The 27,322-nt window shown below is 39.5% G+C and overlaps 1 long non-coding RNA gene across 1 annotated transcript in view; it reads right to left on the bottom strand.

Moving 5' to 3' along the window:
* LOC141279524 (uncharacterized) overlaps nt 1-27,007 on the bottom strand; it is a 94,453-nt gene extending 67,446 nt beyond the window's left edge. The window contains exons 1-2 of the long non-coding RNA XR_012333905.1: nt 24,935-27,007; nt 7,742-7,854 (exon numbers count right to left, since the gene is read on the bottom strand). This is a non-coding gene — a long non-coding RNA (uncharacterized lncRNA). The remainder of the gene's footprint in view (nt 1-7,741; nt 7,855-24,934) is intronic.
* Nucleotides 27,008-27,322: the final 315 nt, after the last annotated feature.

Raw genomic sequence — 27,322 nt, 5'->3', positions numbered from 1 at the left:
TCTGGGAAGTTTTCTCCGACCACTTCAGGCTGGGTTTCCTGCTCTTCCTTTGTGTGCTCCTAGCCATGTGGACTGTTCTTATATTGTTCAGTGCCCATTTGCTTTTGAAATCCATGGATCCCATTCTTGTTGTCATGCTCATCTTGTTATCACTGCATCCCTGTCTATTCAATAATATTTATTTAGTGTCTGTTATAGGCCAACCACATCTCTAGGCACTGGGAATGTAGCAGTGAACAAAACATAGATTCTACTTCTTTCTGTTCAGTGGAATGAGACAGACAATAAGTAAATAAATGTTTCTTTACTTGAGAAGTGCTATGAATACAAATAAAGAAGGGTAAGGGGACAAAGGGAGTGGATTTGAGGGAAGGCAGGACTCTTTTAGATAGAGGTGTTAGAAGTCCTTTTTGAAGTGATGATGAGCTGAGAACTAGAGGAAGGGGCAGAGTCTTCCTGGAAGAGGGATGGTGAGTCCAAAGGCCCTGAGCTGGGAGTACATTGAGGTACTGAAGGGGCAGCAAGGAGGCCTTTGTCCCTGGAGCCAAATGACTGCCAGTGGGTGGGGCAGAGGGTGTTAAGGTGTGATGTCAGGAAGATTTCCAGAGGTCAGGTCCCATAGGACACTGCAGACCAGGCCACCTGCAGCACCTAGCCCACACAATTGGCGTTGAATGAGCATACACTGAATGTTGTTAGATTAAGGTTGGGAGTATAGGAGCAGTATTGTCTGATTATATGTTAGCGTTATTCTCATTAAAGTACTTGGAGTAGTGGATTGAAAGCTTTGCCGCACATTAGAATTACCTAGGGATCTTTTAAAAAGGCTGTTTGATTCTAGGTCACAGAGCAGGCAGGTGACATCAGGATCTCTGTGGGTGGCATCTGTATTTTTAGAACTTATTTACAGAACAGAGAGAGACCCACAGACACGGAAAGCAGACTTAGGTTACCAAAAGAGAAGGGAGGGAGGGATAAATTAGAAAATGGGGTTGACATGTACACACTACTATATATAATATAGATAACTAACAAGGACCTACCTTATAGCACAGGGAGCTATACTCAATATTCTGAAATAACTTATAAGGGAAAAGAATCTGAAAAAGAATATATATGTATGTATAACTGAATCACTGTGCTGTACACCTGAAACTAACGTGACACTGTAAATCAACTATACTTCAATAAAAAAGGATTAAAAAAATAATAAAGTTCCTTAGGTGATTTCAGACAAGCATGAAGATCGGTAACGTAGATCAGTGGTTCTCAAAGTGCGCCCACCAACCAGCAGCCTTGGAGATAATTAGAAATACAGTATTTGGCCCCAACTCATACCCATTGAATCAGAAACTCTGGAGGTGACACTGAGCAATCTGTGTTTTGAGAAGTCTTCCAGGTGCTTCGGCTGTGTGCTAAAATTGGAGGACCACAGTCTCAGAGAAATGGGCCACATGCGGACAAGGGCAAAACAGATGATAGATTTTGTGATGTTAGTTGTAGAGGGCTGTGTTTCTATATGTGTGCCCTGGCAAGACTACCTAATATTTTACCATTTGAGAATTATTTCTTTGGATGAAACTTTCTCTCATATCCCTTTGTTTAAGTGAACCATTTCTCTGGGTAACATATCAAGCCATGGTTATTTAGTAGCGCTTTAATGTAAAGGAGCATGTTAGAATCGTTTAGCTGACGTAATGAGCGCATGTTAGAATCATTTAGCTGCCGTAATGAGCGCATTTTAGAATCATTTAGCTGCCGTAATGAGCGCATGTTAGAATCATTTAGCTGACGTAATGAGCGCATGTTAGAATGAGTGCATGTTAGAATCATTTAGCTGACGTAATGAGTGCATGTTAGAATCATTTAGCTGCCGTAACGAGCGCATGTTAGAATCATTTAGCTGCCGTAACGAGCGCATGTTAGAATCATTTAGCTGCCGTAATGAGCCACTGTGAATACAGGAATGGCGGCAGCTAGAAAATGTTTTTCGAAAAGGATGGAGATGGGATGGTGGCACAACTTTCCTGTAGTCTCGAAAGTATGATTAGTAATCAGCATTTCATAATATTCAGGAAGTATTTAATAAGATTTTAAAATAATCTAAATATAATTTTCTAGTATTTACTCAGGGATATTTTGAGAAACATATTTACTTCTCTTTTAGCTGACCGTACACCCGATTCTGTATTACCTAAGTCTGGAAATGATGGTTTAGATGTTTGCAAAGTTGAAATAATACCAATATTTGTAATAATTTAAGAATGGAATATTTGGATGCCTTTTTTTTTTTCCTTAAAGAAATCAAAGTCTTGCTGCCTAAGTTTCTCACTGGCATCACTCTTCAAGAGATTTCCATGTGGAAACTCTCATCATCATTCATCCAGAGAACGTTACATTTACTTGCACAAAACTTGAATATTAATATGTACGTTAGAGTTTCTTTTCCCTTTCTTTTTATCTGAGAATAGTAATGAATGAGAGGAAGTGAATTAGATAGCTTTGGGGCACTGTTGAAAGGAAAGCTTGAGCAAAATGCTAATTTTTGTTTTAGTGTCCTTATGAAGCCAGCAGGTTCATTCAGATTTAAGAATGTGGTGTGAAAGTCTTTTGTTGTCCTGCTACACAGGTTTTCTCTTTTATAGACAAATCAGCTTTTTCATAAAGGCTTAACTAGAGGCGATACCCCGATATTGTCTGCAAACTGCAAGGAATATATCTTTGAAGCAATTGAATAATATTAGTACCTTAGCTGAGAACAGGAGAAAAAATAATCTATAAAAATAAGGATAATATGATTTTAAAAGAGAACCTTCTCATGCCAGAGGATTTCATTCAGCTTGGTCACAAAGAACTCCAGATATAAGGAGTGCTTGAGATGGAGCAGATGTAAATGTAGAAAGTATGTCTCGATATCTCCAGTTTGTGTCCTCATATGTTCCTGGTGTATTTGACTGATCAAAACATTCCTGAGATCTGCAACCACACATCAAAATCTGTTTGCAGGATTTAAAAAAATGGTTTTTTTCTTTTTCTTTTTTTTTGTGGTACGCGGGCCTCTCACTGCCGCGGCCCCTCCCGCCGTGGAGCACAGGCTCTGGACGCGCAGGCCCAGCGGCCACGGCCCACGGGCCCAGCCGCTCCGCGGTGCACGGGATCCTCCCAGACCGCGGCACGAACCCGTGTCCCCTGCATCGTCAGGCGGACTCCCAATCACTGCGCCACCAGGGAAGCCCCTAAAAAAAGGGTTTTAACTGAAGTATAGTTGATTTACAATGTTGCATTAGTTTCTGCTGTGCAGCAAAGTGATTCAGTTTGTGCTATTCAGTAGGATCTTGTTTATCCACTCTATCAATATATATAATGGCATACATCTGTTGGCAGGATTTTTAAATGAACAATTTCCCTCTATATCATTCAACCAAGCAATGTGCTTTCTTAATTTTCCCTCATATCATTATTTTGTTAAGGTAAATCTGCACCCTTGCTGGGGAGGTGAATGTCGCCCCTGCAATGTTGTATTGCCCTTCTGGGAACACTTCTGTGACAAAACAACGTTCCCTTAAATGTCAAATTTGTCTTGTGGACTATTTTTGCATCAGAAGCCAACTTTAGCAAAACTGGAATCGTTTTTTTCCTTCCCCTATTTCTTTTCAGCCCACCTAAAGCAGTGTCATTTAATGTAGCATTCCATAGTTAGATGTCTTAAATCTGAATTCTCCAACTGTAAGTAGCATAAAACTGTCAAACGTCCTTTCCCTTTTGCATGTTTAATGGCTTTGTTACTACATTTCATCAGTCTCTGGCATTTATTAGAAGCCATCAGTGGCCTCACACTTTTTATTACTGGATCACAACGGACAAGTGGAGATGTGTCTATATACCAATAACTCTCCCCAGAGTTAATGTAAGCTATCCCCCAAACCACATAAAGGTAGTTGTTATATAACAAAATATAAAATCATTGTACAACTGATTGGAACTACAGAGTTAATGAAGTAGTGATACAGCTGTATTAATTCATCATCCAGAATTATGTATCTGTGCTTCCTACGTAAGACTAAACGACTCATTCTTACAGGTTGCACAGAATACACACGGTACCCCTACACAGAGACACACGTATTTTTTCTCACTTTTTCTCTTTCTTTTATACACATTGTGGATCAAATGCATCAGGTCTTAATGTCTGTCACATATTATCCAGATATTTACTCATCAATTGTTTTTGTTTGACAAGTATTGATCGAAGACGGGGTTCTATGCTGTGGATATAGATGTCTGTGCATACAGGTCTGTGTGCTCAGGGAGCCTATTTCTAGTGGATGAGGCAGAAAATAACCAAGTAAACAAATAAACAAGGTAAGGGGGGTTCTTAAGTGGGAGATTGAAAACAACAGAATAATGTAATAGAGATAGGATTGTGGATGTTATATTAGATTAATAAATACACACACGTCTACAAATGGCAGGACATTTGAGGTGAGTCCTTAATGATGACAATGAACCAGTGAGGAGAAAGCCTGGCAGAAGAGGGAACACATTCAAAGTCTGTAGGTGGGGAAGGGCTGGGTATATTCAAGGAAAAGAAAGAAGGGGTGTAGTGATCAAGGCGGGACATGCTCTGAGATGAAAGTGTAGAAGTAGTTAGGAGCCGGACCCTCAAGGCCTTGTGGGCCAAACAGGGTTTTATTCTATGAGCAACAGTGAAAATCTGGAGGGACCTATATAAGTTTCTTGGTGACGGAAGATAAAGGCTTGGACAAGAATTTTGAGAACAAACATACCAAAGATATATTTTAAAGACAGAAAAAGATTGACTATTCACAGTTCCCATACTGTTTTCCTTAATTATTATTTTTAGATATGCTAAACACAGCACAAAGGATGTTCCTTTTGAATGTCTAAAATATTACCTTGCAACAAAGATTGTTTAACTCTCAAGGAAGTCTTTTTGATAAAATCAGTAATTTAATGAAGATAGTAGGAAATGGACAAAACAGCTTTAATTTAAGGCCAGATATTTCATATACGGCTATTAAGTTTAGTGTCCCATATCATGGTAGAGTCAAAACATTGCACAGGAAAAATACAATTTTAAACACACACACATCTGTGTTTTATATCCACCTCATATTTATGAATGGAATCATCATCACTTGTTTCAAGCGATGATTTCAAGAAGTGTTGTATTCACCTCTGCTATGGACTGTATATTTGCCTCCGCCCAAAATTCACATTGAAATTCTAACTCCCAAGGTGATGGTATTAGGAAATAAGGCCTCTCTTCAGTCTCATGAGGTTACAGTGAGAGGACAGCCATTAAACATCAGCAGATTAGAAGCTGTGCTTTTCACTTTTGACGGTTGTTACAAACCGCACATATCTAGACTAACTCAGAGAGGGAGAAACATCATACATATCCTTTTGGAATGTGGTATCAATGTCCAGGGGCAGCAGGCTTGCATTACGTGCTGACGACCTCCTGGGAACATTAGTTCCGATTGACAAGCCAGGAAGAAGTATATGATGCATAAATGGAGGAAACACAATCCAGATGCATTGATTTGATAAATAAAAACATGAATGCAGCATAAGAAGGGATCATGTGAAGTGCATGAGAGCACCGGCTTTGGGCTCCCAGAAACCTGAGTTTTATTCGTGACTCTAAAACCTATCTAGTTACCGCATGATTTTAAGCAGCTTGCTTTATGTCTTTGAGCATCATGTAGGTCATGATACCCCAAGACTGTGAGAAAAAAAGGAAAGAAACAATACACGAAAGTGCTAGCAAAGTTCAGGTGAAAGTTCTCCCAGTTGACCTTATTTAAAGTTGTAATTCTTTCCCCTCTCCCTGTGTCCTCAGTCCCCCTTACCTTGCTCTACTTTTTCTTTTTTTATATAGCACTTTATCACCTTTTACTATACAATGGGATTTATTTGTTTATTGTATTCACTGTTTATTGTTCTCTACTGGATAATGTAAGCTTCACAAGAGAAGAGATCTTTCTTTGTTTTGTTCACTCTATGTTCCAAGACTCTAGAACAGTGCCTCACACATCATAAACACGAATGAATGTATTCAATGTACATACTAAAATCCAGCTCATAAGTAATAATCAGTGTTGACTCATTTCTACTCCCCCTAGACTCTCACTCTCCTCACAGGGAGAGTCCAAGTCCCTGCACAATAGGAAGAGAGCAAAGAGAAAAATCTAAATCAGTGGTTCTCAGCCTTGGCTGCAGACGAGAATCACCTAGGGAGCTTTAAAAAAAATCTAGATTTTTCTCTATTTTAAAAATTTTCCATTATGGTTTATTACAGGATATTGAATATAGTTCCTTGTGCTATACAGTAGGACCTTGTTGTTGATTTATTCTAAATATAGTAGTTTGCATCTGCTAATCCTAAACTCTGAATCTGTTCCTCCCCACGTGACCGTGGCAACCACAAATTTGTTCTCTATGTCTATGAGTCTGTTTCTGTTGCATAGATAGGTTCAATTGTGACATATTGTAGACTCCACATATAAGTGATATCATATGATACTTGTCTTTCTGACTGACTTCACTTAGTAGGATAATCTCTAGGTCCATCCATGTAGCTGCAAAGGGCATTATTTCATTTTTTATGGCTGAGTAATATTCCACTGTATATATGCACCACATCTTCTTTATCCATTCTGCAGTCGATGGATGTTTAGGTTGCTTCCATATCTTGGCTACTGTAAGCAGTGCCGCTATGAACATTGGGGTACATGTATCTTTTCAAATTATGGTTTTTCTCCAGATATATGCCCAGGAATGGGATTGCGGGATCATATGGCAACTCTATTTTTAGTTTTTCAAGGAACCTCCATACTGTTCTTCATAGTGACTGCACCAATTTACATTCCTACCAACAGTGTAAGAGGGTTCCCTTTTCTCCACACCCTCTGTAGCATTTGTTATCTGTAGACTTTCTAATGATGGCTATTCTGACCAGTGTGAGGTGATACCTCATTGTAGTTTTGATTGCATTTCTCTAATAATTAGTGATGTTGAGCATTTTTTCATGTGCCTCTTGGCCATCTGTATGTCTTCTTTGGAGAAGTGTCCATTTAGGTTTTCTGCCCATTTTTTGATTGGGTTGTTTGGATTTTTTGTTGTTGTTGTTGTTGTTGTTATTGAGTTGTATGAGCTGTTTGTATTAAAAAAGCTAGATTTTTAAATCAAGAAAACCAAACTCAGTAGAGACGGGAATCAGGCATAATCATTAAAAATTTTTTCTGTATTTCACTGTATAGACAAGCTGGAAAACCACTGATCTAAGCCACAGGCTGTTACAGTTGCTCTAATTCCCAACCAGTTATGCTGGTCAATGAGACCCATCATTTCCCACACCAGCTCCTTCTTCCTGAGCAAAGTGTGGAAGGGTGATGGTCAGATAGTGTTAGCTTGCAAATTCTTGACATTTTGATATGACTTTTAAGCAAATTGATGGGATAAACAATAAATACGGTGAGGACCCAGCAGCTGAGAGCATGCATACTCAATATTAATCCTTTTTAATTCAAATTCTTTCCTGTCATTATCTTACCCCTTCTTAAGAGACGTCTCTTCAGATTTCCTCCAAGACCCTTGTATCTCTGATTCAAACGACTATTTGCTTTACCTGCATGTGATTTATCGCATTGCAAGACTGTTATGACAATGCGTGGTGACCTCATTGTTAGGACGACTGGGAGTGGTGTCTGCTCACCTTAGCTGAAGCTTGATTCCCCTGGGTCAGCCGTTTTGTTGGTTATTCTCAACTCCACGCATCCAAAGATGTGAAAACCTCGGTAGTGCTGCTAGCTTTCCTCCTTGTTTTGTCTGTTTTGCCACAAAGAATGAGTGAATGATACATTAGTTCCCTTAACTTGTATTTCTGTTAAATATATAAATATGTTAAAAATTTGAACTAAGTATTTACTTTACCTGCAATATTACTGTAACTACTAATGAGGGAAATGTGATTTGCTGAACTTCATTAGTCAGTGGTAGGATTAAAGCTAGAACATAAGCATTTTGTTGAAAGATGAAAAAAGAATTATTCAGTTCCACATCCCTATGCATAACATAACGAATGTTGAAATTTTTTCTGACTCCTATCTCTCTTTTTTTTTTTTTTGCGGTACGCGGGCCTCTCACTGTTGTGGCTTCTCCCGTTGCGGAGCACAGGCTCCGGACGCGCAGGCTCAGCGGCCATGGCTCACGGGCCCGGCCACTCCACGGCACGTGGGATCTTCCCGGACTGGGGCACGAACCCGTGTCCCCTGCATCGGCAGGCGGACTCTCAACCACTGCGCCACCAGGGAAGGGAAGCCCCTGCCTGGAATAATTCTTACCTAATTTTATAATAAAAAATCTTTAGGTTTAGGTAGCCTGGGCACTGCATTTGCTCATGTTTCTCCCTTCTTTCTTCTCTTCTACATCAGTGCAAATTTTATTTTATTAGCAGAGGTACAAATTTTACACATTCTTCTAGGTTTCAGCTCATGTTCTAATTTCTCCCTTAGTACTTTTCTTTGATGTAGTCAATATTTACTGTGAATAAATCTTGGAATTTGCTCCATCTAGATGCTCTCTGAGGGCAGGGGCTCAGTGTTACATTTCTTTGGTTATAGAAAGTACAGATACACATGAAGTAGAAGCAATAATACCAAAACCCTAACGGCTTTAATATCTTTGCTTCCTCAAAAGCTTTCATTTAATTCTCAGGGTTCATATTCACTTTCTCAAGACAAACCTGAATTAATATGCTCTGTACCTAGAATGTTTCTTGACCTTGAAATCATCAAATTCTTGTTTCTTTTTGGTATACAATTAAAGTATTTATCCATTAGATTGATTACACTTCCACTAGTACCTTTCACAGATCATACCAAACTGTATTATTTTCCCCTAAATCTCTGGATTATAAATATTCTCTATCCCTGGTGAGGGATCTCTGGGAAACTAGATTTTTACGTATAACTCCTGGGTAGAACTGAAGAAACCTTTCTGAGAGGAAACCTCAATCTCTGCAATTAAAACTAATGTAAGTTTATCTCCTCATGAGCTCACAGAACTAAAATAAATGGATTTCCTAATGCTTCTCTGAAGTTATGCGGGGCCAAAACTTTGGTTTCTTTAGAACCATTCATCCAATTTAAAAGCTGTATCAGGCTCTTTCTAGATTATATTGGACAGAGTCACCATGGCTCTGAACTAAAGATAATTATTAAAACATATATTTGCAGGGCACTTTTCTTGATAAACATATCCTTCTCTCTGACATTGCAAATTTTGGAAGAACTTTTTCAGTGGAGGAGGTAAAGAGATTGTATTGTTTGAGGAGTTTATTTATTTATTTTATATCTGTATTGGAGTATAATTGCTTTACAATGTTGTGTTAGTTTCTGCTGTATAACAAAGTGAATCAGCTATACGTATACACATGTCGCCTGAGGAGTTTATTTAAAAGTTCCGTAATTAACAGCATGACCTCAGCTGACGATCAACTGTAGGTAAGCAAAATTTAAGCTGCCCTTTAGTACATTATCAATTGACACATGTTGGAGAAAAAGTAATTACTAAAGAAGTAATTTTCAGTCAATTCAGTTTCATCAGCTCTTGGTGCTACTTAGGCAAGATCCTGGGTTGATTCTTGTATGGGACTCGTGAGCTGTACAAGCCATAATGATGTCACCAACTCCAGTTTATCCTTTAAAACCTTTTTACTAATAAGGAGACACCGACTGGGGTTGGAAGGAATATTTGAGATTCATCACAGAGACTAGAAAATCAAAAAAGTCCATTGAGTGTCTGGCACAGTATGTCATTTAAGAGGCCCTCAAAATGCTCCATTGAATGTGAATTCATTACAGAATGTCAGTGGCTTAATCACCTCAAATAATGAAGTAGCTCAAGGTAGAAGACAAGTCTGAATAAAACCTCCCGTAATTAGTGGATTAAAACAAGTTGTTTTTGCAAATTTGGAAACTGTATGCAGAGTCACAGGAAGTAAACAGGTATGCATACATTTTTAAAAAATTGAGCTTCCTCTCATGTTGTTATATTATTGTCTATTTGCTTCCATATATTTTCATCAAAAGAGGTGCTGAAAAAATAATGCTGTGTCAAACTGAGTGCTGGACAAATAATTATTTGAGCCTCACAATTGCAATACTACCTTGCAGTGACATAGAAACCTCAGATTGAGGTAACCGCAGATTTGATGTGATACGAACTACACCCCAGTGACTCGGGAGGGATTTGCTGGTCCTTTTTTTTTTTTAGTGAAAGAAATAATGAGAAGATGAAGTAAACTAAGAGAAAAACATGCATATTGAGAAGAAATGAATTTATGGGAGGGTGAAACCAAAGTGTAGTTTTAGAGACCTTCCTAATTTGGCATTTCTATTTTTTTTAACATCTTTATTGGAGTATAATTGCTTTATAATGTTGTGTTAGTTTCTGGTGTATAACAAAGTGAATCAGTTATATGTATACATATATACCCATATCTCCTCCCTCTTGCATCTCCCTCCCACTCTCCATATCCATCCCGTCTAGGTGGTCACAAAGCACGGAGCTGATCTCCCTGTGCTATGCGGCTGCTTCCCACTAGCTAGCTATTTTACATTTGGTAGTGTATATAAGTCAGTGCTACTTTCTCACTTCATCCCAGCTTACCATCCCGCTTTGTGTCTGCAAGTCCATTCTCTACGTCTGTGTCTTTATTCCTGTCCTGCCTCTAGGTTCATCAGAACCTTTTTTTTTTTTTTTTTTTACATTCCATATGTATGCGTTAGCATACGGTATTTTTCTCTTTCTCACTTCACTCTGCATGACAGATTCTATGTCCATCCACCTCACTACAAATAATTGAATTTCGTTTCTTTTTATGGCTGAGTAATATTCCATGGTATATATGTGCTACATCTTCTTTATCCATTCATCTGTCAGTAGGTTGCTTCCATGTCCTGGCTGTTGTAAATAGAGCTGCAGTGAACATTGTGGTACAGGACTCTTTTTGAATTATGGTTTTCTCAGGGTATATGCCCAGTAATGGGATTGCTGGGTCATATGGTAGTTCTATTTGTAGTTTTTTAAGGGACCTGCATACTGTTCTCCATAGTGGCTGTATCAATTTACATTCCCACCAAAAGTGCAAGAGGGTTCCCTTTTATCCACACCCTCTCCAGCATTTATTGTTTGTAGATTTTTTGATGATGGCCATTCTGACCAGTGTGAGGTGATATCTCAATGTTGTTTTCATTTGCATTTTTCTAATGATTAGTGATGTTGAGCATCCTTTCATGTGTTTGTTGGCAATCTGTATATCTTCTTTGGAGAAATGTTTATTTAGGTCTTCTGCCCATTTTTGGATTGGGTTGTTTGTTTTTTTGATATTGAGCTGCATGAGCTGCTTGTAAATTTTGGAGATTAATCCTTTGTCAGTTGCTTCATTTGCAAATATTTTCTCCCATTCTGAGGATTGTCTTTTTGTCTTGTTAATGGTTTCCTTTGCTGTGCAAAAGCTTTGAAGTTTCATTAGGTCCCATTTGTTTATTTTTGTTTTTATTTCCATTTCTCTAGGAGGTGGGTCAAAAAGGATCCTGCAGTGATTTATGTCATAGAGTGTTCTGCCTATGTTTTCCTCTAAGAGTTTTATAATGTTTGGCCTTATATATAGGTCTTTAATCCATTTTGAGTTTATTTTTGTGTATGGTGTTAGGGAGTGTTCTAATTTCATTCTTTTACATGTAGCTGTCCAGTTTTCCCAGCACCACTTATTGAAGAGGCTGTCTTTTGTCCACTGTGTATTGGCTGCTTTATCAAAGATAAGGTAACTGGGCTTCCCTGGTGGCGCAGTGGTTGAGAGTCTGCCTGCCGATGCAGGGGACACAGGTTCGTGCCCTGGTCCAGGAAGATCCCACATGCCGTGGAGCGGCTGGGCCTGTGAGCCATGGCTGCTGAGGCTGCGCGTCCAGAGCCTGTGCTCCACAACGGGAGAGGCCACAACATTGAGAGGCCCGCGTACTGCAAAAAAAAGAAAAAAAAGATAAGGTAACCATATATGCGTGGGTTTATCTCTGGGCTTTCTATCCTGTTCCATTGATCTGTCTTTCTGTTTTTGTGCGAGTATCATACTCTCTTGATTACTGTAGCTTTGTAGTATAGTCTGAAGTCAGGGAGCCTGATTCCTCTAGCTCCATTTTTCTTTCTCAAGATTGATTTGGCTATTCGGGGTCTTTTGTGTTTCCATACAAATTGTGAAATTTTTTGTTCTAGTTCTGTGAAAAATGCCATTGGTAGTTTGATAGGGATTGCATTGAATCTGTAGATTGCTTTGGGTAGTAGAGTCATTTTCATAATGTTGATTCTTCCAATCGAAGAACATGGTATATATCTCCATCTGTTTGTGTCATCTTTAATTTCTTTCATTAGTGTCTTATAGTTTTCTGCATACAGGTCTTTTGTCTCACTAGGTAGGTTTATTCTTAGGTATTATTCTTTTTGTTGCAATGGTAAATGGGAGTGTTTCGTTAATTTCTCTTTCAGATTTTTCATCATTACTGTATAGGAATGCAAGAGATTTCTGTGTATTAATTTTGTATCTTGCAACTCTACCACATTCATTGATTACCTCTAGTAGTTTTCTGCTAGCATCCTTAGGATTCTCTATGTATAGTACCATGTCATCTGCAAACAGTGACAGCTTTGCTTCTTCTTTTCCTATTTGGATTCCTTTTATTTCTTTTTCTTCTCTGATTGCTGTGGCTAAAACTTCCAAAACTATGTTGAATAACACTGGTGAGAGTGGACAACCTTGTTTTGTTCCTGATCTTAGAGGAAATGCTTTCATTTTTCACCATTGAGAACGATGTTGGCTGTGGGTTTGTCATATATGGCCTTTATTATGTTGTGGTAAGTTCCCCCTGTGCCCACTCTCTGGAGAGTTTTTATCATAAATGGGTATTGAATTTTGTTGCAAGCTTTTTCTGCAACCATTGAGATTATCATATGGATTTTGTCCTTCAGTTTGTTAATATGGTGTATCACATTGACTCATTTGCATATATTGAAGAATCCTTGCACTCTTGGAATAAACCCCACTTGATCATGGTGTATGATCCTTTTAATGTGTTGTTGAATTCTGTTTCCTAGTATTTTGTTGACGAGTTTTGCATCTATGTTCATCAGTGATATTCGCCTGTAGTTTTATTTTTTTGTGACATCTTTGTCTGGTTTTGGTATCAGGGTGATCGTGGCCTTGTAGAATGAGTTTGGGAGTGTTCCTCCCTCTGCTATATTTAGGAACAGTTTGAGAAGGATAGGTGTTAGTTTTTCTATAAATGTTTGACAGAATTCGCCTGTGAAGCCATCTGGTCCTGGCTTTTGTTTGTTGGAAGGTATTTAATCACAGTCTCAATTTCAGTGCTTGTGATTGGTCTGTTCATATTTTCTATTTCTTCCTGTTTCAGTATCGGAAGGCTGTGTTTTTCTAAGCATTTGTCCATTTCTTCCAGGTTGTCCATTTTATTGGCATAGAGTTGCTTGTAGTAATCTCTCATGATCCTTTTGTATTTCTGTAGTGTCAGTTGTTAGTTCTCCTTTTTCATTTCTAATTCTGTTTATTTGAGTCTTCTCCCTTCTTTTTTGATGAGTCTGGCTAATGGTTTATGAATTTTGTTTATCTTCTCAAAGAGCCAGCTTTTAGTTTTATTGCTCTTCGCTACTGTTTCCTTCATTTCCTTTTCATTTATTTCTGAAGTGATCTTTATGATTTCTTTCCTTCTGCTTTCTTTGGGGTATTTTTGTTCTTCTTCCTCTAATTGCTTTAGGTGTAAGGTTAGGTTGTTTATTTGAGATTTTTATTGTTTCTTGAAGTAGGATTGTATAGCTATAAACTTCCCTCTTAGAACTGCTTTTGTTGCATCCCATAGGTTTTGCATTGTCGTGTTTTCATTGTTATTTGTTTCTAGGTATTTTTTGATTTCCTCTTTGAGTTTTTCAGTAATCTCTTGGTTATTTAGTAGCATATTGTTTAACCTCCATGGGTTTGTATTTTTTACAGTTTTCTTTTTCTGTAATTGATATCTAGTCTCATAACATTGTGGTCAGAAAAGATACTTGATACAATTCGAATTTTCTTAAATTTACCAAGGCATGATTTGTGACCCATGATATGACCTACCCTGGAGAATGTTCCATGAGCACTTGAGAAGAAAGTGTATTCTGTTGTTTTTGGATGGAATGTCCTATAAATATCAATTAAGTCCATCTTGTTTAATGTATCATTTATAGCTTGTGTTTCCTTATTTATTTTCATTTTGGATGATCTGTCCATTGGTGGAAGTGGGGTGTTAAATCCCCTACTATTATTTTGTTACTGTCGATTTCCCCTTTTATAGCTGTTAGCAATTGCCTTATGGATTGAGGTGCTCCTATTTTGGGTGCATAAATATTTACAATTGTTATATCTTCTTCTTGGATTGATCCCTTGATCATTATGTAGTGTCCTTCTTTGTCTCTTGTAACATTCTTTATTTTAAAGTCGATTTTTTTCTGACATGAGAATTGCTACTCCAGCTTTCTTTTGATTTCTATTTGCATGGAATATCCTTTTCCATCCCCTCACTTTCAGTCTGTATGTGTCTCTAGGTCTGAAGTGGGTCTCTTGTATACAGCATATATATGGGTGTTGTGTCTGTATCCATTCAGCCAGTCTATGTCTTTTGGTTGGAGCATTTAATCCATTTACATTTAAGGTAGTTATCGAAATGTATCTTCCTATTTCCGTTTTCTAATTGTTTTGGTTTTGTTATTGTAGGTCTTTTCCTTCTCTTGTTTTTCCTGCCTGGAGAAGTTCCTTTAGCATTTGTTGTAAAGCTTGTTTGGTGGTGCTGAGTTCTCTTAGCTTTTATTTGTCTGTAAAGGTTTTAATTTCTCCATTGAATCTGAATGAGATCCTTGCTAGGTAGAGTAATATTGGTTGTAGGTTCTTCCCTTTCATCCCTTTAAATATGTCCTGCCACTCCCTTCTGCCTTGCAGAGTTTCTGCTGAAAGATCAGCTGTTAACCTTATGGGGATTCCCTTGTATATTATTTGTTGCTTTTCTCTTGCTGCTTTTAATATTTTTTCTTTGTATTTAATTTTTGATAGTTTGATTAATATGTGTCTTGGTGTGTTTCTCCTTGTTTTATCCTGTATGGGACTCTGTGCTTCCTGGAATTGACTATTTCCTTTCCCATATTAGGGAAGTTTTCAACTATAATCTCTTCAAATATTTTCTCAGACCCTTTTTTTTTCTCTTCTTCTTCTGGGACCCTTATAATTCAAATGTTGGTGCGTTTCACGTTGTCCCAGAGGTCTCTGAGACTGTCCTCAATTCTTTTCATTATTTTTTCTTTATTCTGCTCTGCGGTAGTTATTTACACTCTTTTGTCTTGCAGGTCACTTATCTGTTCTTCTCCCTCAGTTATTCTGCTATTGGTTCCTTCTAGAGAATTTTTAATTTCATTTATTGTGTTGTTCAGCATTGTTTGTTTGCTCTTTATTTCTTCTAGGTCCTTATTAAACATTTCTTGCATTTTCTCTATTCTATTTCCAAGATTTTGGATCATCTTTACTATCATTATTCTGAATTCTTCTTCGGGTAGACTGTTTCCTCTTCATTTGTTTGGTCTGGTGGGTTTTTACCTTGCTCCTTCATCTGCTGCATATTTCTCTGTCTTCTCATTTTGTTAACCTACTGTGTTTGGGGTCTCCGTTTTGCAGGCTGCCAGTTCATAGTTCCTGTTATTTTTGGTGTCTGCCCCCAGTGGGTGAGGTTGGTTCAGTGGGTTGTGTAGGCTTCCTGGTGGAAGGGACTGGTGCCTGTGTTCTGGTGGCTGGAGCTGGATCTTGTCTTTCTGGTGGGCAGGGCCACGTCCGTTGGTGAGTTTTGGTTGTCTGTGAATTTAGTATGATTTTAGGCAGCCTCTCTGTAATGGGTGGGGTTGTGTTCCTGTCTTGCTAGTTGTTTGGCATGGGGTGGCCAGCACTGGAGCTTGCTGGCCAGTGGGTGGAGCTGGGCTTTAGCGTGGAGACAGAGATCTCTGGGACAACTCTGGCTGATTGAAATTATGTAGGGCTGGGAGGTCTCTGTTGGTCCAATGTCCTGAAGTCAGCTCTCCCACCTCAGAGGCTCAGGCCTGACACCAGGCTGGAGCACCAAGACCCTTTCAGCCACACGGCTCAGAAGAAAAGGGTGAAAAAAGAAAGAAAATAAATAAAAATAAATAATAAGTAAAAATTATTAAAATAAAAACAAAATAATAATAAAAAAGAAGAGAGCAACCAAACCAATAAACAAAGCCACAAGTGATGACAAGTGCTAAAAACTAAACTAAGATAAATATGAAAGTCAGAAATAAATCAGTCGCAGACAGCAAACCTGAAGTCTACAGTTGTTCCCAAAGTTCACTTGCTCAATTTTGGGATGATTCATTGTCTTCTCATGTTTTCCACAGATGCAGGGTTTATCAAGTTGATTGCATGGATTTAATGCACTGCTCCTGAGGCTGCTGGGAGACATTTCCCTTTCTCTTCTTTTTTTGCACAAATCCTGGGTTTCAGCTTTGGTTTTGGCCCCACTTCGGCATATAGGCCACCCTCAGGCATCTGTTCCCCACCCAGACAGGAGGAGGTTATAGCAATGGCTGATTAGGGGGCTCTTGTTCACTCAGGCCGGGGGGAGGGAGGGATACGGAATGCGGGGCGAGCCTCTGGAGGCAGAGGGTGGCGTGATGTTGCAGTAGTCTGAGGCCCGCTATGTGTTCTCCCAAGGAAGTTGTCCCTGGATCACGGGACCCTGGCAGTGGCGGGCTGCACAGGCTCTTGGGAGGCGAGGTGTGGATAGTGACCTGTGGTTGCACACAGGCTTCTTGGTGGCAGCATCAGCAGCCTTGGCGTTTCATGCCCGTCTCTGGGGTCCGAGCTGATAGCTGCGGCTTGCGCCCATCTCTGGAGTTCGTTTAGGTGGTGGTGCTCTCCCTTCTGTGGGCAGACGAGAAAGGAATCCTCTCTCCTCGCGCACCCTGAAACAATTGTTTCTTGTCTCTTCGGCAGCTCCAGACTTTTTCCCAGACTCCCTCCCGGCTAGCTCTGGTGCATTACCTCCCTTCAGGCTGTGTTTACGCTGCCAACCCCAGTCCTCTCCCTGGGATCTGACCTCCGAAGCCCGAGCCTCAGCTCCCACCCCCCACCCACCCCAGCAGGTAAGCAGGCAAACCTCCCAGGCTGGTGAGTGCTGGTTGGCACCGATCCTCTGTGTGGGAATCTCTCTGCTTTGCCCCCTGCACCCCTGTTGCTGTGCTCTCCTCCGTGGCTCTGAAGCTTCCCACCCTCCCCCCGTCTCCACCAGTGAAGGGGCTCCCTAGTGTGTGGAAATCTTTCCTCCTTCACAGCTCCCTCCCAGAGGTGCAGGTCCCGTCCCTATCCTTTTATCTCTGTTTTTTCTTTCTTCTTTTGCCCTTCCCAGGTACGTGGGGAGTTTCTTGCCTTTTGGGAGGTCTGAGGTCTTCTGCCAGCGTTCAGTAGGTGTCCTGTAGGAGTTGTTCCACATGTAGATGTATTTCTAGTGTATTTGTGGGGAGGAAGGTGACCTCCGCGTCTTACTCCTCTGCCATATTGATGGTCCCCCCTGGCTTTTCTTCTTAATTGGTGTGGAACTTCTATGCAATTTATACCATAGAGTTTGCCTGAATGTTGCATAGGCAAATTCAAGTTTAATTCCTGAGCATGTATCCACTGTACCTGAACAACATTTTCACTTTCTGCCATTTCTAACAAAAAATATTCAAAGAAAAGATACCTGAGACATTCAAAGTTACACGAGGTTAAAAGACATGTTTTTTGCTCCTTGGTGTGTAAAATGTTTTGTTTATTAGTTGATTACAACTGACGTCCACTTTCACTTACCTATTGAAAGCGGAATTCTTCATATCACTTTAATAAATACTGAGCAAAGCACTTACTAGAGTCTTGGGGCAGTAAAAGATAAGTGAGACACAAAATCTGCCCTCTAAGAGTTCACAATTTAGTGGGTGCTGAAAATCACTCCTCAAACTGAATTATCTATAAGTGTCAAAAGGGAGATGGGACAAGATTTTATGGGTGGGAGAGACTGTATTTAGTTGATGGGGGATCAAGCAATGCTTGAAGGTAGCAGCGGCATTTAAGGTACATCTTGAAAGAGTAAGTGACACATCAAACGAGGGAGAAAAGCATTGAAAGGTCAAGGTAAAATGTCTTAGTGAACACTAGGCATATTTAGGAAATCATAAGTGGTTCTGTTCTGGAGAGTAACCTGAGATACAATACGGAGTATCATGTTTATTTTGAAAATGTGAAGAAATCCACTTACAAGTTTTATTTTTTTGTTTTAAAATTTGAAGTAATTATGGACTCATAGGAGATACCTAGAAGAAAGTCTCAGGTACCCATCCCTCAGTTCCCTCCAGTAGTGACATCTGTTGGACGAGGTGATAAGATGTGATAGATGTGACCAGTGGTTGACCCACGAGTTGCATCTGGGTGTTTAGAGACTCCTCCCTTCGTCCCCTCTCCTTGGAATGTACACTCTGCCTACTGTCCCCACAGTGTGAGCTGTCCCAAGGGGAATAGTCTTGCAGCTGCCGGAAACAAGCCTCCTAAGTAAGTTCCCTGGCTCATTAAACCTGCCACCTACCAATCTGGTGGGGTCTCCTTCTTTCTTTGGTCCCTTCTTGCCCTGTGTTTCTGAGAGCTAGTTTGTGAACCAGAAACATTATAGAGCTATAGTGTAATGTCAAAACCAGAAAATTGACTGTGGTGCATTACTGCTAACTAAAATTGCAGACCTTATTCAGTTTTCACTGTTTTTTAAAAACTTGCATTCTTGTGTGCGTGTGTGCTTGCACGTGTGTGTGTGCGTGTGTGCTTGCACGTGTGTGTGTGTGTGTGCAGTGTTTTTATTTTTTAATCAGGGGACACCCTTAAACAAGGGTTTGGGGTGTTGACCCTCCCTGCAGTCAAAAATCCAAGCACAACTTATAGTTGGTCCTTCACGTCTGCAGTTTTTCCACATCCATAGTTCCACATCCCCAATTCAATCATCCATGAGCCCTGTAGTACTATAGTATTTAATATTGAAAAAAATCCACTTGTAAGTGGACCCTCGTCGTTCAGTCCTGTGTTGTTCCAGGGTCAAGTGTAACTAGAGTTGGGCTTTAAGAAGATTATCTGGCAACACTCTACAGGCAAGCTTGGAAACAGGAAGATCCAATCAGAAATAATTATAATAGAGCAGAAGAGGAATGATGGGACCCTGTAATGAACGAGGCACAGCACAGTGCTGGATACAGGGAAGGTGCACAGTGGCTGAGTGAAGACATGTTTTCAGACTGCATTTTTCAAATATAAGGGAAAAAATACGATTTCTTTTCAATCTGACAAGGTGTGTGCACTGGCAGAAGTCAGAAGCAGGATAACACACAGAACCTGGTGAGGCTCTCAGTCCAGCACAGTGAATACTACACTGCATGAGCTAATAGAGGGAGATTGGAAAAACAGGACAGTTCTCAAGTGCAATGAGGTGAATAGCATGGGTTAGAAAAAGATCAGATCAAGAATCCCAGATCACACAACATTTTAAATCAACTATACCCCAATAAAAATTAAAAAAAAAAAAAGAATCCCAGGTCGTAAGTCGGCAATTAGAGAAAAATGAAGAGGCCTGTGCCTCCTACCCTAATTGCTAGTTGATCATTGTTTCTGTCTTAGCTTGCCAATAGCTAGTTGAAATTTCAAAATCAAAAATCTGCTTTTTAAATCCAAGACCTTTAAAAAATCCTATATCCTAGGAGAAAGCTCAGATATGGTTTCTTATTAATGCTAATAACATTTTCCAATAGTGCATTTCTCCTCCATTATTCCGTGTAAGGATTGGTTAACTTTGTTTCCCTTATGCCTCACCATCTCCTATGAAGGTCAGTATTTGCTGGGTAGGCAAACTGGGAGTTACAGAACTTAAATACGTCTTTTGCTGGCTGAGGGATTATGAGCAAGTTATTTAAACATTTTCTAGAAGTTGATGACCTCATCAGTAATACAAAAATGTTGGAGTCAAAGGGCCTTTTCCATCCTAACGCTCTCAAAAGAAATCTCATCTTATTAATTCCCACATACCTTTTTATTGCTGTTCAACTTTTGTTCAGCATTTAGCGTGGTGACTGGTGACTAGCACGATATTCAGTGCATGTTTTCTGAATGTGACATTTGAAGAAACTTAAGTACAATAAATCTTCCCTCAAGAATTTTAAGTAGTTTTTAGATCTTAATAGAGTAAAATTGTTTAAGCTTGAAATCTTTACAACTTTGCCTTTTTGTCCTCTATTTTTTATGTGTTTAAAAATATGCAAAGTCACTTAATCTCTTTTGGACTCCATGTTTTTCTCTGACATATGAGAAGTGAGCTTTAAAAATAGCTTCTATTTCTACAAATCAATGGTATTAATTAGTGGAAAAATTATGCACATCACATGTAGCAGAACTTCAAATGAAATTCCACTTCATTCCTTAGCTTCTTTTATAAACTGCAAATGTACTTTTAGTAAAATTTATAAAATAGCACATTTAAATTAAATTTGTCTAAGCATTTAATCATGTTACTTTATAATATGTATAAATATAATGAGCTAAAAATAAGAACTAACATTTAGTGAATCTTTTGCTAAGTTCCAAGCATTGAGGTATCACTTTATGCATTTTACTGATGAAGAATCCAAGGCCATAGAAGTTAAATAACCTATCCAAGGTCATACATCCAATAAAAGGTGTATTTGGGATTTAACATAAGGGGTTTGGCTCCAGAGCTGTGTGGTTCAGTATCACTGTACATCGTATGTCACTATATGCCACTTCCTAGATGGAAAAAAAGGTCCTGAACAGTATTTTTTTAAATTTTTATTTTATATTGGCGTATAGTTGATTAACAATGTTGTATTAGTTTCACATGTACAGCAAAGTGATTCAGTTACACGTATCTATTCTTTTTCAAATTCTTTTCCCATTTAGGTTGTTACAGAACATTGAGCAGAGTTCCCTGTGCTATACAGTAGGTCCTTGTTGGTTATCTATTTTAAATATAGCAGAGTGTATATATGGGAGAAAATATTCGCCAATGATGTGACCGACAAGGGATTCATCTCCAAAATTTACAAACAGCTCATGCAGCTCAATACCAAAAAACAAACAACCCAGTGAACAGTATTTTTTGAGTTCGGAAGCAGGCAGGCATTGATCCACAATAACTTGAACTCTAAAATTTTACAGCCAGTCTCTAACAACTGACCCTAGAATCTCTGGCTGCACTGTAAACCCAGATTGTATTTGGAGGACAGTCCAACTGTGGGATGAAGATAATTCAATAACCAGAAATAACCCTTTAGTTTATCTTAAGTGAGAATCTTTCATAAGTACCTGCTTGCTCTTTTACCATCAAAACTCTTTATTTAGTGTCTTTATTTGTCCTGAATTATCCCTCTTCTGAAACATAATCATATACCTGGCAAATTATTTCAGTTATTAATGAGTCTCTTTTCAATGGATACAAAATTTCCTAAACACTATATGTTCCACATTGACTTGCTACACAAGAAGGTAGATTTCTGCTGAGAAGTTTGAGAAGGAATCGTTTATCTGTTTGTGAGTCTTCTAGGAAATATGGACCTGGTTTTCACGATATTTGAGGTATGCCCTAACTGTATTCACTATATACATCTTATAAAACAGAGTGATTTAATTCTGTTTGTGCCATTAAGTCACTATATGATTTTGTGTCAACAATTCAATCGTCAGATACTAGCATGAGAAACCAAGTGTTTTATTTAACAAAGTAGTTCTCTCTTGGGGGCTCTCTGGCTGTCTCTTTTTCTCTCTCCTCAAAGAATGATTCAATTATACTATATAGACCATTTGGTTCTTAATGACCTGTATGGTAACACGATACTGAGTAGATTGTCTTGAATGTAGATTCTAGTCTTTGACACGTCCTGGATTCCACAGATAGCTTAATAGTAAAAGAATTTTTAAAAAAGCATCCAAGTAAAGAAAAGAAAACAAGTACCATTACACTCATTTTGCTCCCTAGAGCATTAAATCCCGAAAGCATCACATAGAAAAATAATTCCTTGGACTCTTAACAGATATTACTCCCAAAGGTTTAAGAGACTGGTTAAATAAGGTTGAACAGATTTCTCTATTACAGAACTCCACACTGTCTTTAACATATAATGTGTTTAATTAAATGCTTTCTAAATCTCATTTCCCCATGAACATTTTTTTTTTTCCTTTTTTTTTTTGCGGTACGCGGGCCCCTCTCTGTTGCGGCCCTTCTCGCCGCGGAGTACAGGCCCCAGACGCGCAGAACCAGCGGCCATGGCTCACGGGCCCAGCCGCTCCGCGGCATGCGGGATCCTCCCGGACTGGGACACGAACCTGTGTCCCCTGCATCGGCAGGCGGACTCTCAACCACCGCGCCACCAGGGAAGCCCCCCCCCCCCCCATGAACATTTTATGGGCATTGTTTCATGGAACGCTGATAATAATTGAGATCAGTAGTTCTCAAACGAAGCTGGACATTACAATCACTTAGTGAGTTTGTGAAGCATATTCCTGCATATCCCTGCCAAGAGCAATTAACTCTGCGTCTTTGGAGGGTGGGAGCCTGCAGTAAGCAGAATAATGGCCTCCCAAAGATGTTTATGTCCTGATTCCCAGAACCTGTGAATTCCTTACTTGCCAAAGGGGAATTAAGGTAACAGATGGGATCAATGTTGTTAGTTGGCTGACCTTACGTTAGATTATTCTGGAATATCCAGGTGGGCCCAATGTAATCAGAGGTGTCTTTAAATGGGGGTGGAGGGAGGGAAGCTGGTGAGTCAGTCTTCGAGTGATACAGCAGGAGAGAAGCTCAACCGTTGTAGGCTTCGAAGAGAAGGGGACCGCCAGCCAAAAACTCCAGCAGTTTCTGGAAGCCAGAGAAGGCAAGGAAATGAATTCTCCCCTAGAGCCTCTAGAAAGGAACACAGCCCTTCTGACATCTTGAGCTTCGTCCAGTGAGACTCATTTTGGACTTTTGGCTTCCCGGACTGTAAGTTAATACATTTATGTCGATTTGAGCTGCTGAGCTTGTGATAATTTGTTACAGCAGTAATGGGAAATGAATACAGGGTCCAAGCGCTGGTCTTTTTTTTTTTTTTTTTTTTGCGAGTACTCGGGCCTCTCACTGTTGTGGCCTCTGCCGTTGCGGAGCACAGGCTCCGGACGCGCAGGCTCAGCGGCCATGGCTCACGGACCCAGCCGCTCCGCGGCATGTGGGATCCTCCCGGACCGGGCACGAACCCATGCCCCCTGCATCGGCAGGCAGACTCTCAACCACTGCGCCAAGCACTGGTCATTTTTAAGAGCTACCAGTTGATTCTCAGGTGTAGCCAAGGTGAGAGCCCTGGGTTAGGGGAATATCAGCTCACTGGAATCACCTAAGAAGCTTTTTATCAAACACTAATAATGTCTGGCACCCACCACTAGGGATTCATTTCACATTCAACATATTAACTTATTTAATCCCCACACCTTCATAAGATTGGAATTGTTATTATCAAAAGCACAGATTAGTTTTTATTTTTTGTCTACTGTGACCCAGCTACTAAATGGTGGGCTTCAAACCCATGCAGGATGGCTCCCATCACCTGCATTGAATTAACTTAAACTCTTGTGTAGAGCCGTTAGTCCTGTTTTAAACACGATCATTAAAATTATCAGCTGTTTTCTGAGTTTCTTTTTCACAGAAAAAGGAAGTTAGAAATGAAAGGTGCCAGTAAAAATAAAAACATACTTGGCAATAAACTAGTGATCGACACACTAACAGTGAGGGCTGAGAGTAAAGAATATAAAATCCATCAGTGTTTAAAAATATAAACACCTGAGAGCTTTGGGGGGTGTAAATGTTACTACATGCAGCAATATTTAGTGTTATTTGAAAGTATTACTCAGAGTAGAATTCATTTCAATAACTGATTTAATAAGAAAGGTTCATTTTTGTTCTGTGTATTTCCTTCACAAGAGGAGGTATATATTTATAATTTCCTAGTATTAATATAAGTAAATAAATGTTGATACTGTGAGAGAGAAGCATTAACTGAGTATTTAATAGATCAGCCAGGAGTTTTCGGAAATTCAGTAAAATGTATTATGTACATATGTTAGGTATCATATGGAAAGCCTGCCTGTTTGCATATGAGATCTATTCAATTTTTAAAAAGTTAACGGCCATTCAAAATCAACTGAAATGTCAACATACTTTGACATTTTGGTGACAGACTTAGGAGAAGCACAAAGACACCAAAACAAAGCTATAAAATCCAGTATTTATAATGCATTCATAATTTAAGAGTGAGGAAGGTGGAGATAAACAGCAAAACCAATTCCCTTGTGCTCAGGTATTTGCCATTTCTGTTCATCCCCTTTAAAGACTATAATCCTGGTATATGTTAAATCTTGAAAATTTTCAGCCCTCTGTTCCTCTGAGTGTTCTAATGAAAAGAGCACTGAAATAAAGGAAAACACTAGCTAGTTATGTGACAGTGAGTATAAACCATAAAACCAGGGCAATTTTTCCATCTGTAAAGTGAGTTTTTCACTTGCTTTTTCAATCACAAAGGATTGTTAAAAGTCAAATGACAATGCATGGAAAAGTGATCTTGAGAATAATAAACCACCATGTAAAAAATTATTCCATGCAATAATTTACAGTCAGTCTGGACTGCAAAAGTTATTTATCCCTGCATAAAAAGTTACCCCAAAATGTAGTGGCTTCAAACAACAGTTATTTCATAGTACCTTAGGGTAGAAGGCTGCGTATGGCTTCATTCAATCTCCTGCTTCAGGGTCTCTCACAGCTGCAGTCAAGGTGTCTGCTGTAGTTATAATCATCTCAGGGTTCAAGTGGGGAAGGATCTGCTTCCAGGCTCAGTTCCTCCCAGGTGATCTGACTGAGGGTCTCAGTTTCTCACTCACCGTTGGCTGTAGGTGGCCCATAGTTCCTCGGTACATGGGCTTCTCCAATATGGAATCTTGCTTCATCAAAGTTTGCAAGCCTAGAAGGCAATAGAAAGAATACAGAAAGATGGAAGTTAAAGTCATTTGTAAGCTAACTGTAGAAATGACATCTCATCACTTTGGCCTTTCTCTGTTCCTTAGAAGCAAGTTAGTAGGTCCATCTCATACTCAAGGGGAGGTGACCATATGATGTTGTGAATATTAGGGGGTAAGGGTCATCTTAAAAGATACCTCTTATGTGGACTGTCTCTCGTTCCTTAAACGTATCCTGGGCTTGGCTCTCCCTGAGTTACTGTTTGAGGATTTCTTTCTTTCCTTAAAAGTTCCCTCAAACCCAGCTCAACCTTCAAGGTCCAACTCAATTATGATACCTTTAACGTGTGTGTGAATTCCCTTGAATCTTCAGTTAGACGGGATCTTTGCAATATCTAAATTCCCAAAGCATTTGACGTTCATCTCTTGCTTATCCCACATACTATCTCCTGATTTTCTTAACACAGTCATAGCTTTCAGACGTCTCCATTTATAAGGGCGCTAAAGGCAGGAATTGGGTCTTATACCTCTTTGTATTCTCCCAGAGGGCCAAGGACAGTCAAGACTACAAAATGAGCCATCTATACACATGTATTGAAATGAGGCAGTTTTTTAAGGAAAAGGTTAAGATCAGCTGTATTTTGATCTTTCTGTTAAAGGCTTACATGAAGCCATCAAGAATCGATCAATAATATCAGTTCTGAAATAGTTTAAGTTCAGGGATTCCTGCCAGTTTCTTGTTTTTCAAAGGACACTTGTGGTCTGCCCTTGAAATGGCTTGATTCACTGAGAGCATGGGTCTCAGGAAAATAATGGAACCATGTGACCTCAACAGGAAGGTCCTCGATTTTCTGGGGCCTGTGCCTGGGAAGTGAACCCTTTTGTTCCAAGAGTTTTTCTGTGGCTACATGCTCATTATTACAATGCTCTATAGCAAGCTTAATCTTAAGGCAATATTTCTCTTGAGCATGAAGTTTCAATAAGAAATCTTTCATTGACATTAACTTATTAAAAAACTTATTATATAGGTAATATTTTTTAACCATACCCTGTTTGCATGTACATAGACCTACCCTCCAAAGAAATCACTTAGATAATAGCCTGGATAAAAGAGTGGCTGGGGATACATAAAATTATATTGACACAGTGGACCCTGAGCCAAGATTTCTACTTCTTTGGGGTATTTATTTTTATATGAAGTTTGGCCCAACATTCTTATCATTATTATTTTACAAGGTAACAGAAGAGTAATTCATTTCAGTTCAAAAGATTTCAAGGGGGGGCTTCCCTGGTGGCGCAGTGGTTGAGAGTCCGCCTGCCGATGCAGGGGACACGGGTTCATGCCCCCGTCCGGGAAGATGCCACATGCCGCGGAGTGGCTAGGCCCGTGAGCCATGGCCGCTGAGCCTGTGCTCTGCAACGGGAGAGGCCGCAACAGTGAGAGGCCCGCGTACTGCAAAAAAAAAAAAAAAAAAAAAAAGATTTCAAAGAACATTTCAGTAGCTTGATAATCTGTTGAAATTGGCCCCCAGGGGTTTTGGTTTAGACTCAGTCTACTCTTAGTTTTTTGAGCTCAATCCAAAGAAGGCTTGGGGAGAGCGTATTTCAGGGCAACTCGCTGTTAAGTTCTCTACAAATCCCTTCATCAGCCTCCCCGACCGCACCTGCTACTTGTCATTACCATTTATTCTGGGGAGAATTTCAGGAGGTCTGCGCTGAGTTTTGCTGTTTTTCAAGGCTCTCCCCCATCAGTAGTCCCTGTGTAGGAAGTGGCCAATGTTCGCGGTTAAATTTCTGGCTCAGCAAATAGGACTTAATCCATTTGTTCAGTGGTCCATGTATTCTAAAGCATCATGGGGTTGGATTCAGTGTGCTGAGCGCCAAGTCACAGGAAGCAGTGTGATATTTCACTGCATTTTATGCTTCAGTGTGTGGGAGAGAAAAATTGTGAACTGATGGGAAAAATAAAATAGGGCAGAAAGTTGAGAGAGAGTTTTAGTGCAGGCCACATTCATAACTTCACCAATGATATAATCATCCTTTCATTCATTTGATGAAAAATACTTGGGCATTACTGAGTTTAGTACTGTGTTAGGCAATGAGATCAAGCAGTGAACCCAGAATGTCCCAGCTCTC

The sequence above is a fragment of the Tursiops truncatus genome, chromosome 9 (assembly GCF_011762595.2).
Source record: "Tursiops truncatus isolate mTurTru1 chromosome 9, mTurTru1.mat.Y, whole genome shotgun sequence".
NCBI classification, from domain to species: Eukaryota; Metazoa; Chordata; class Mammalia; order Artiodactyla; family Delphinidae; genus Tursiops; species Tursiops truncatus.
Note: the sequence above shows the minus strand (reverse complement) of the source record. Positions and strands in the feature narration are given on the sequence as shown.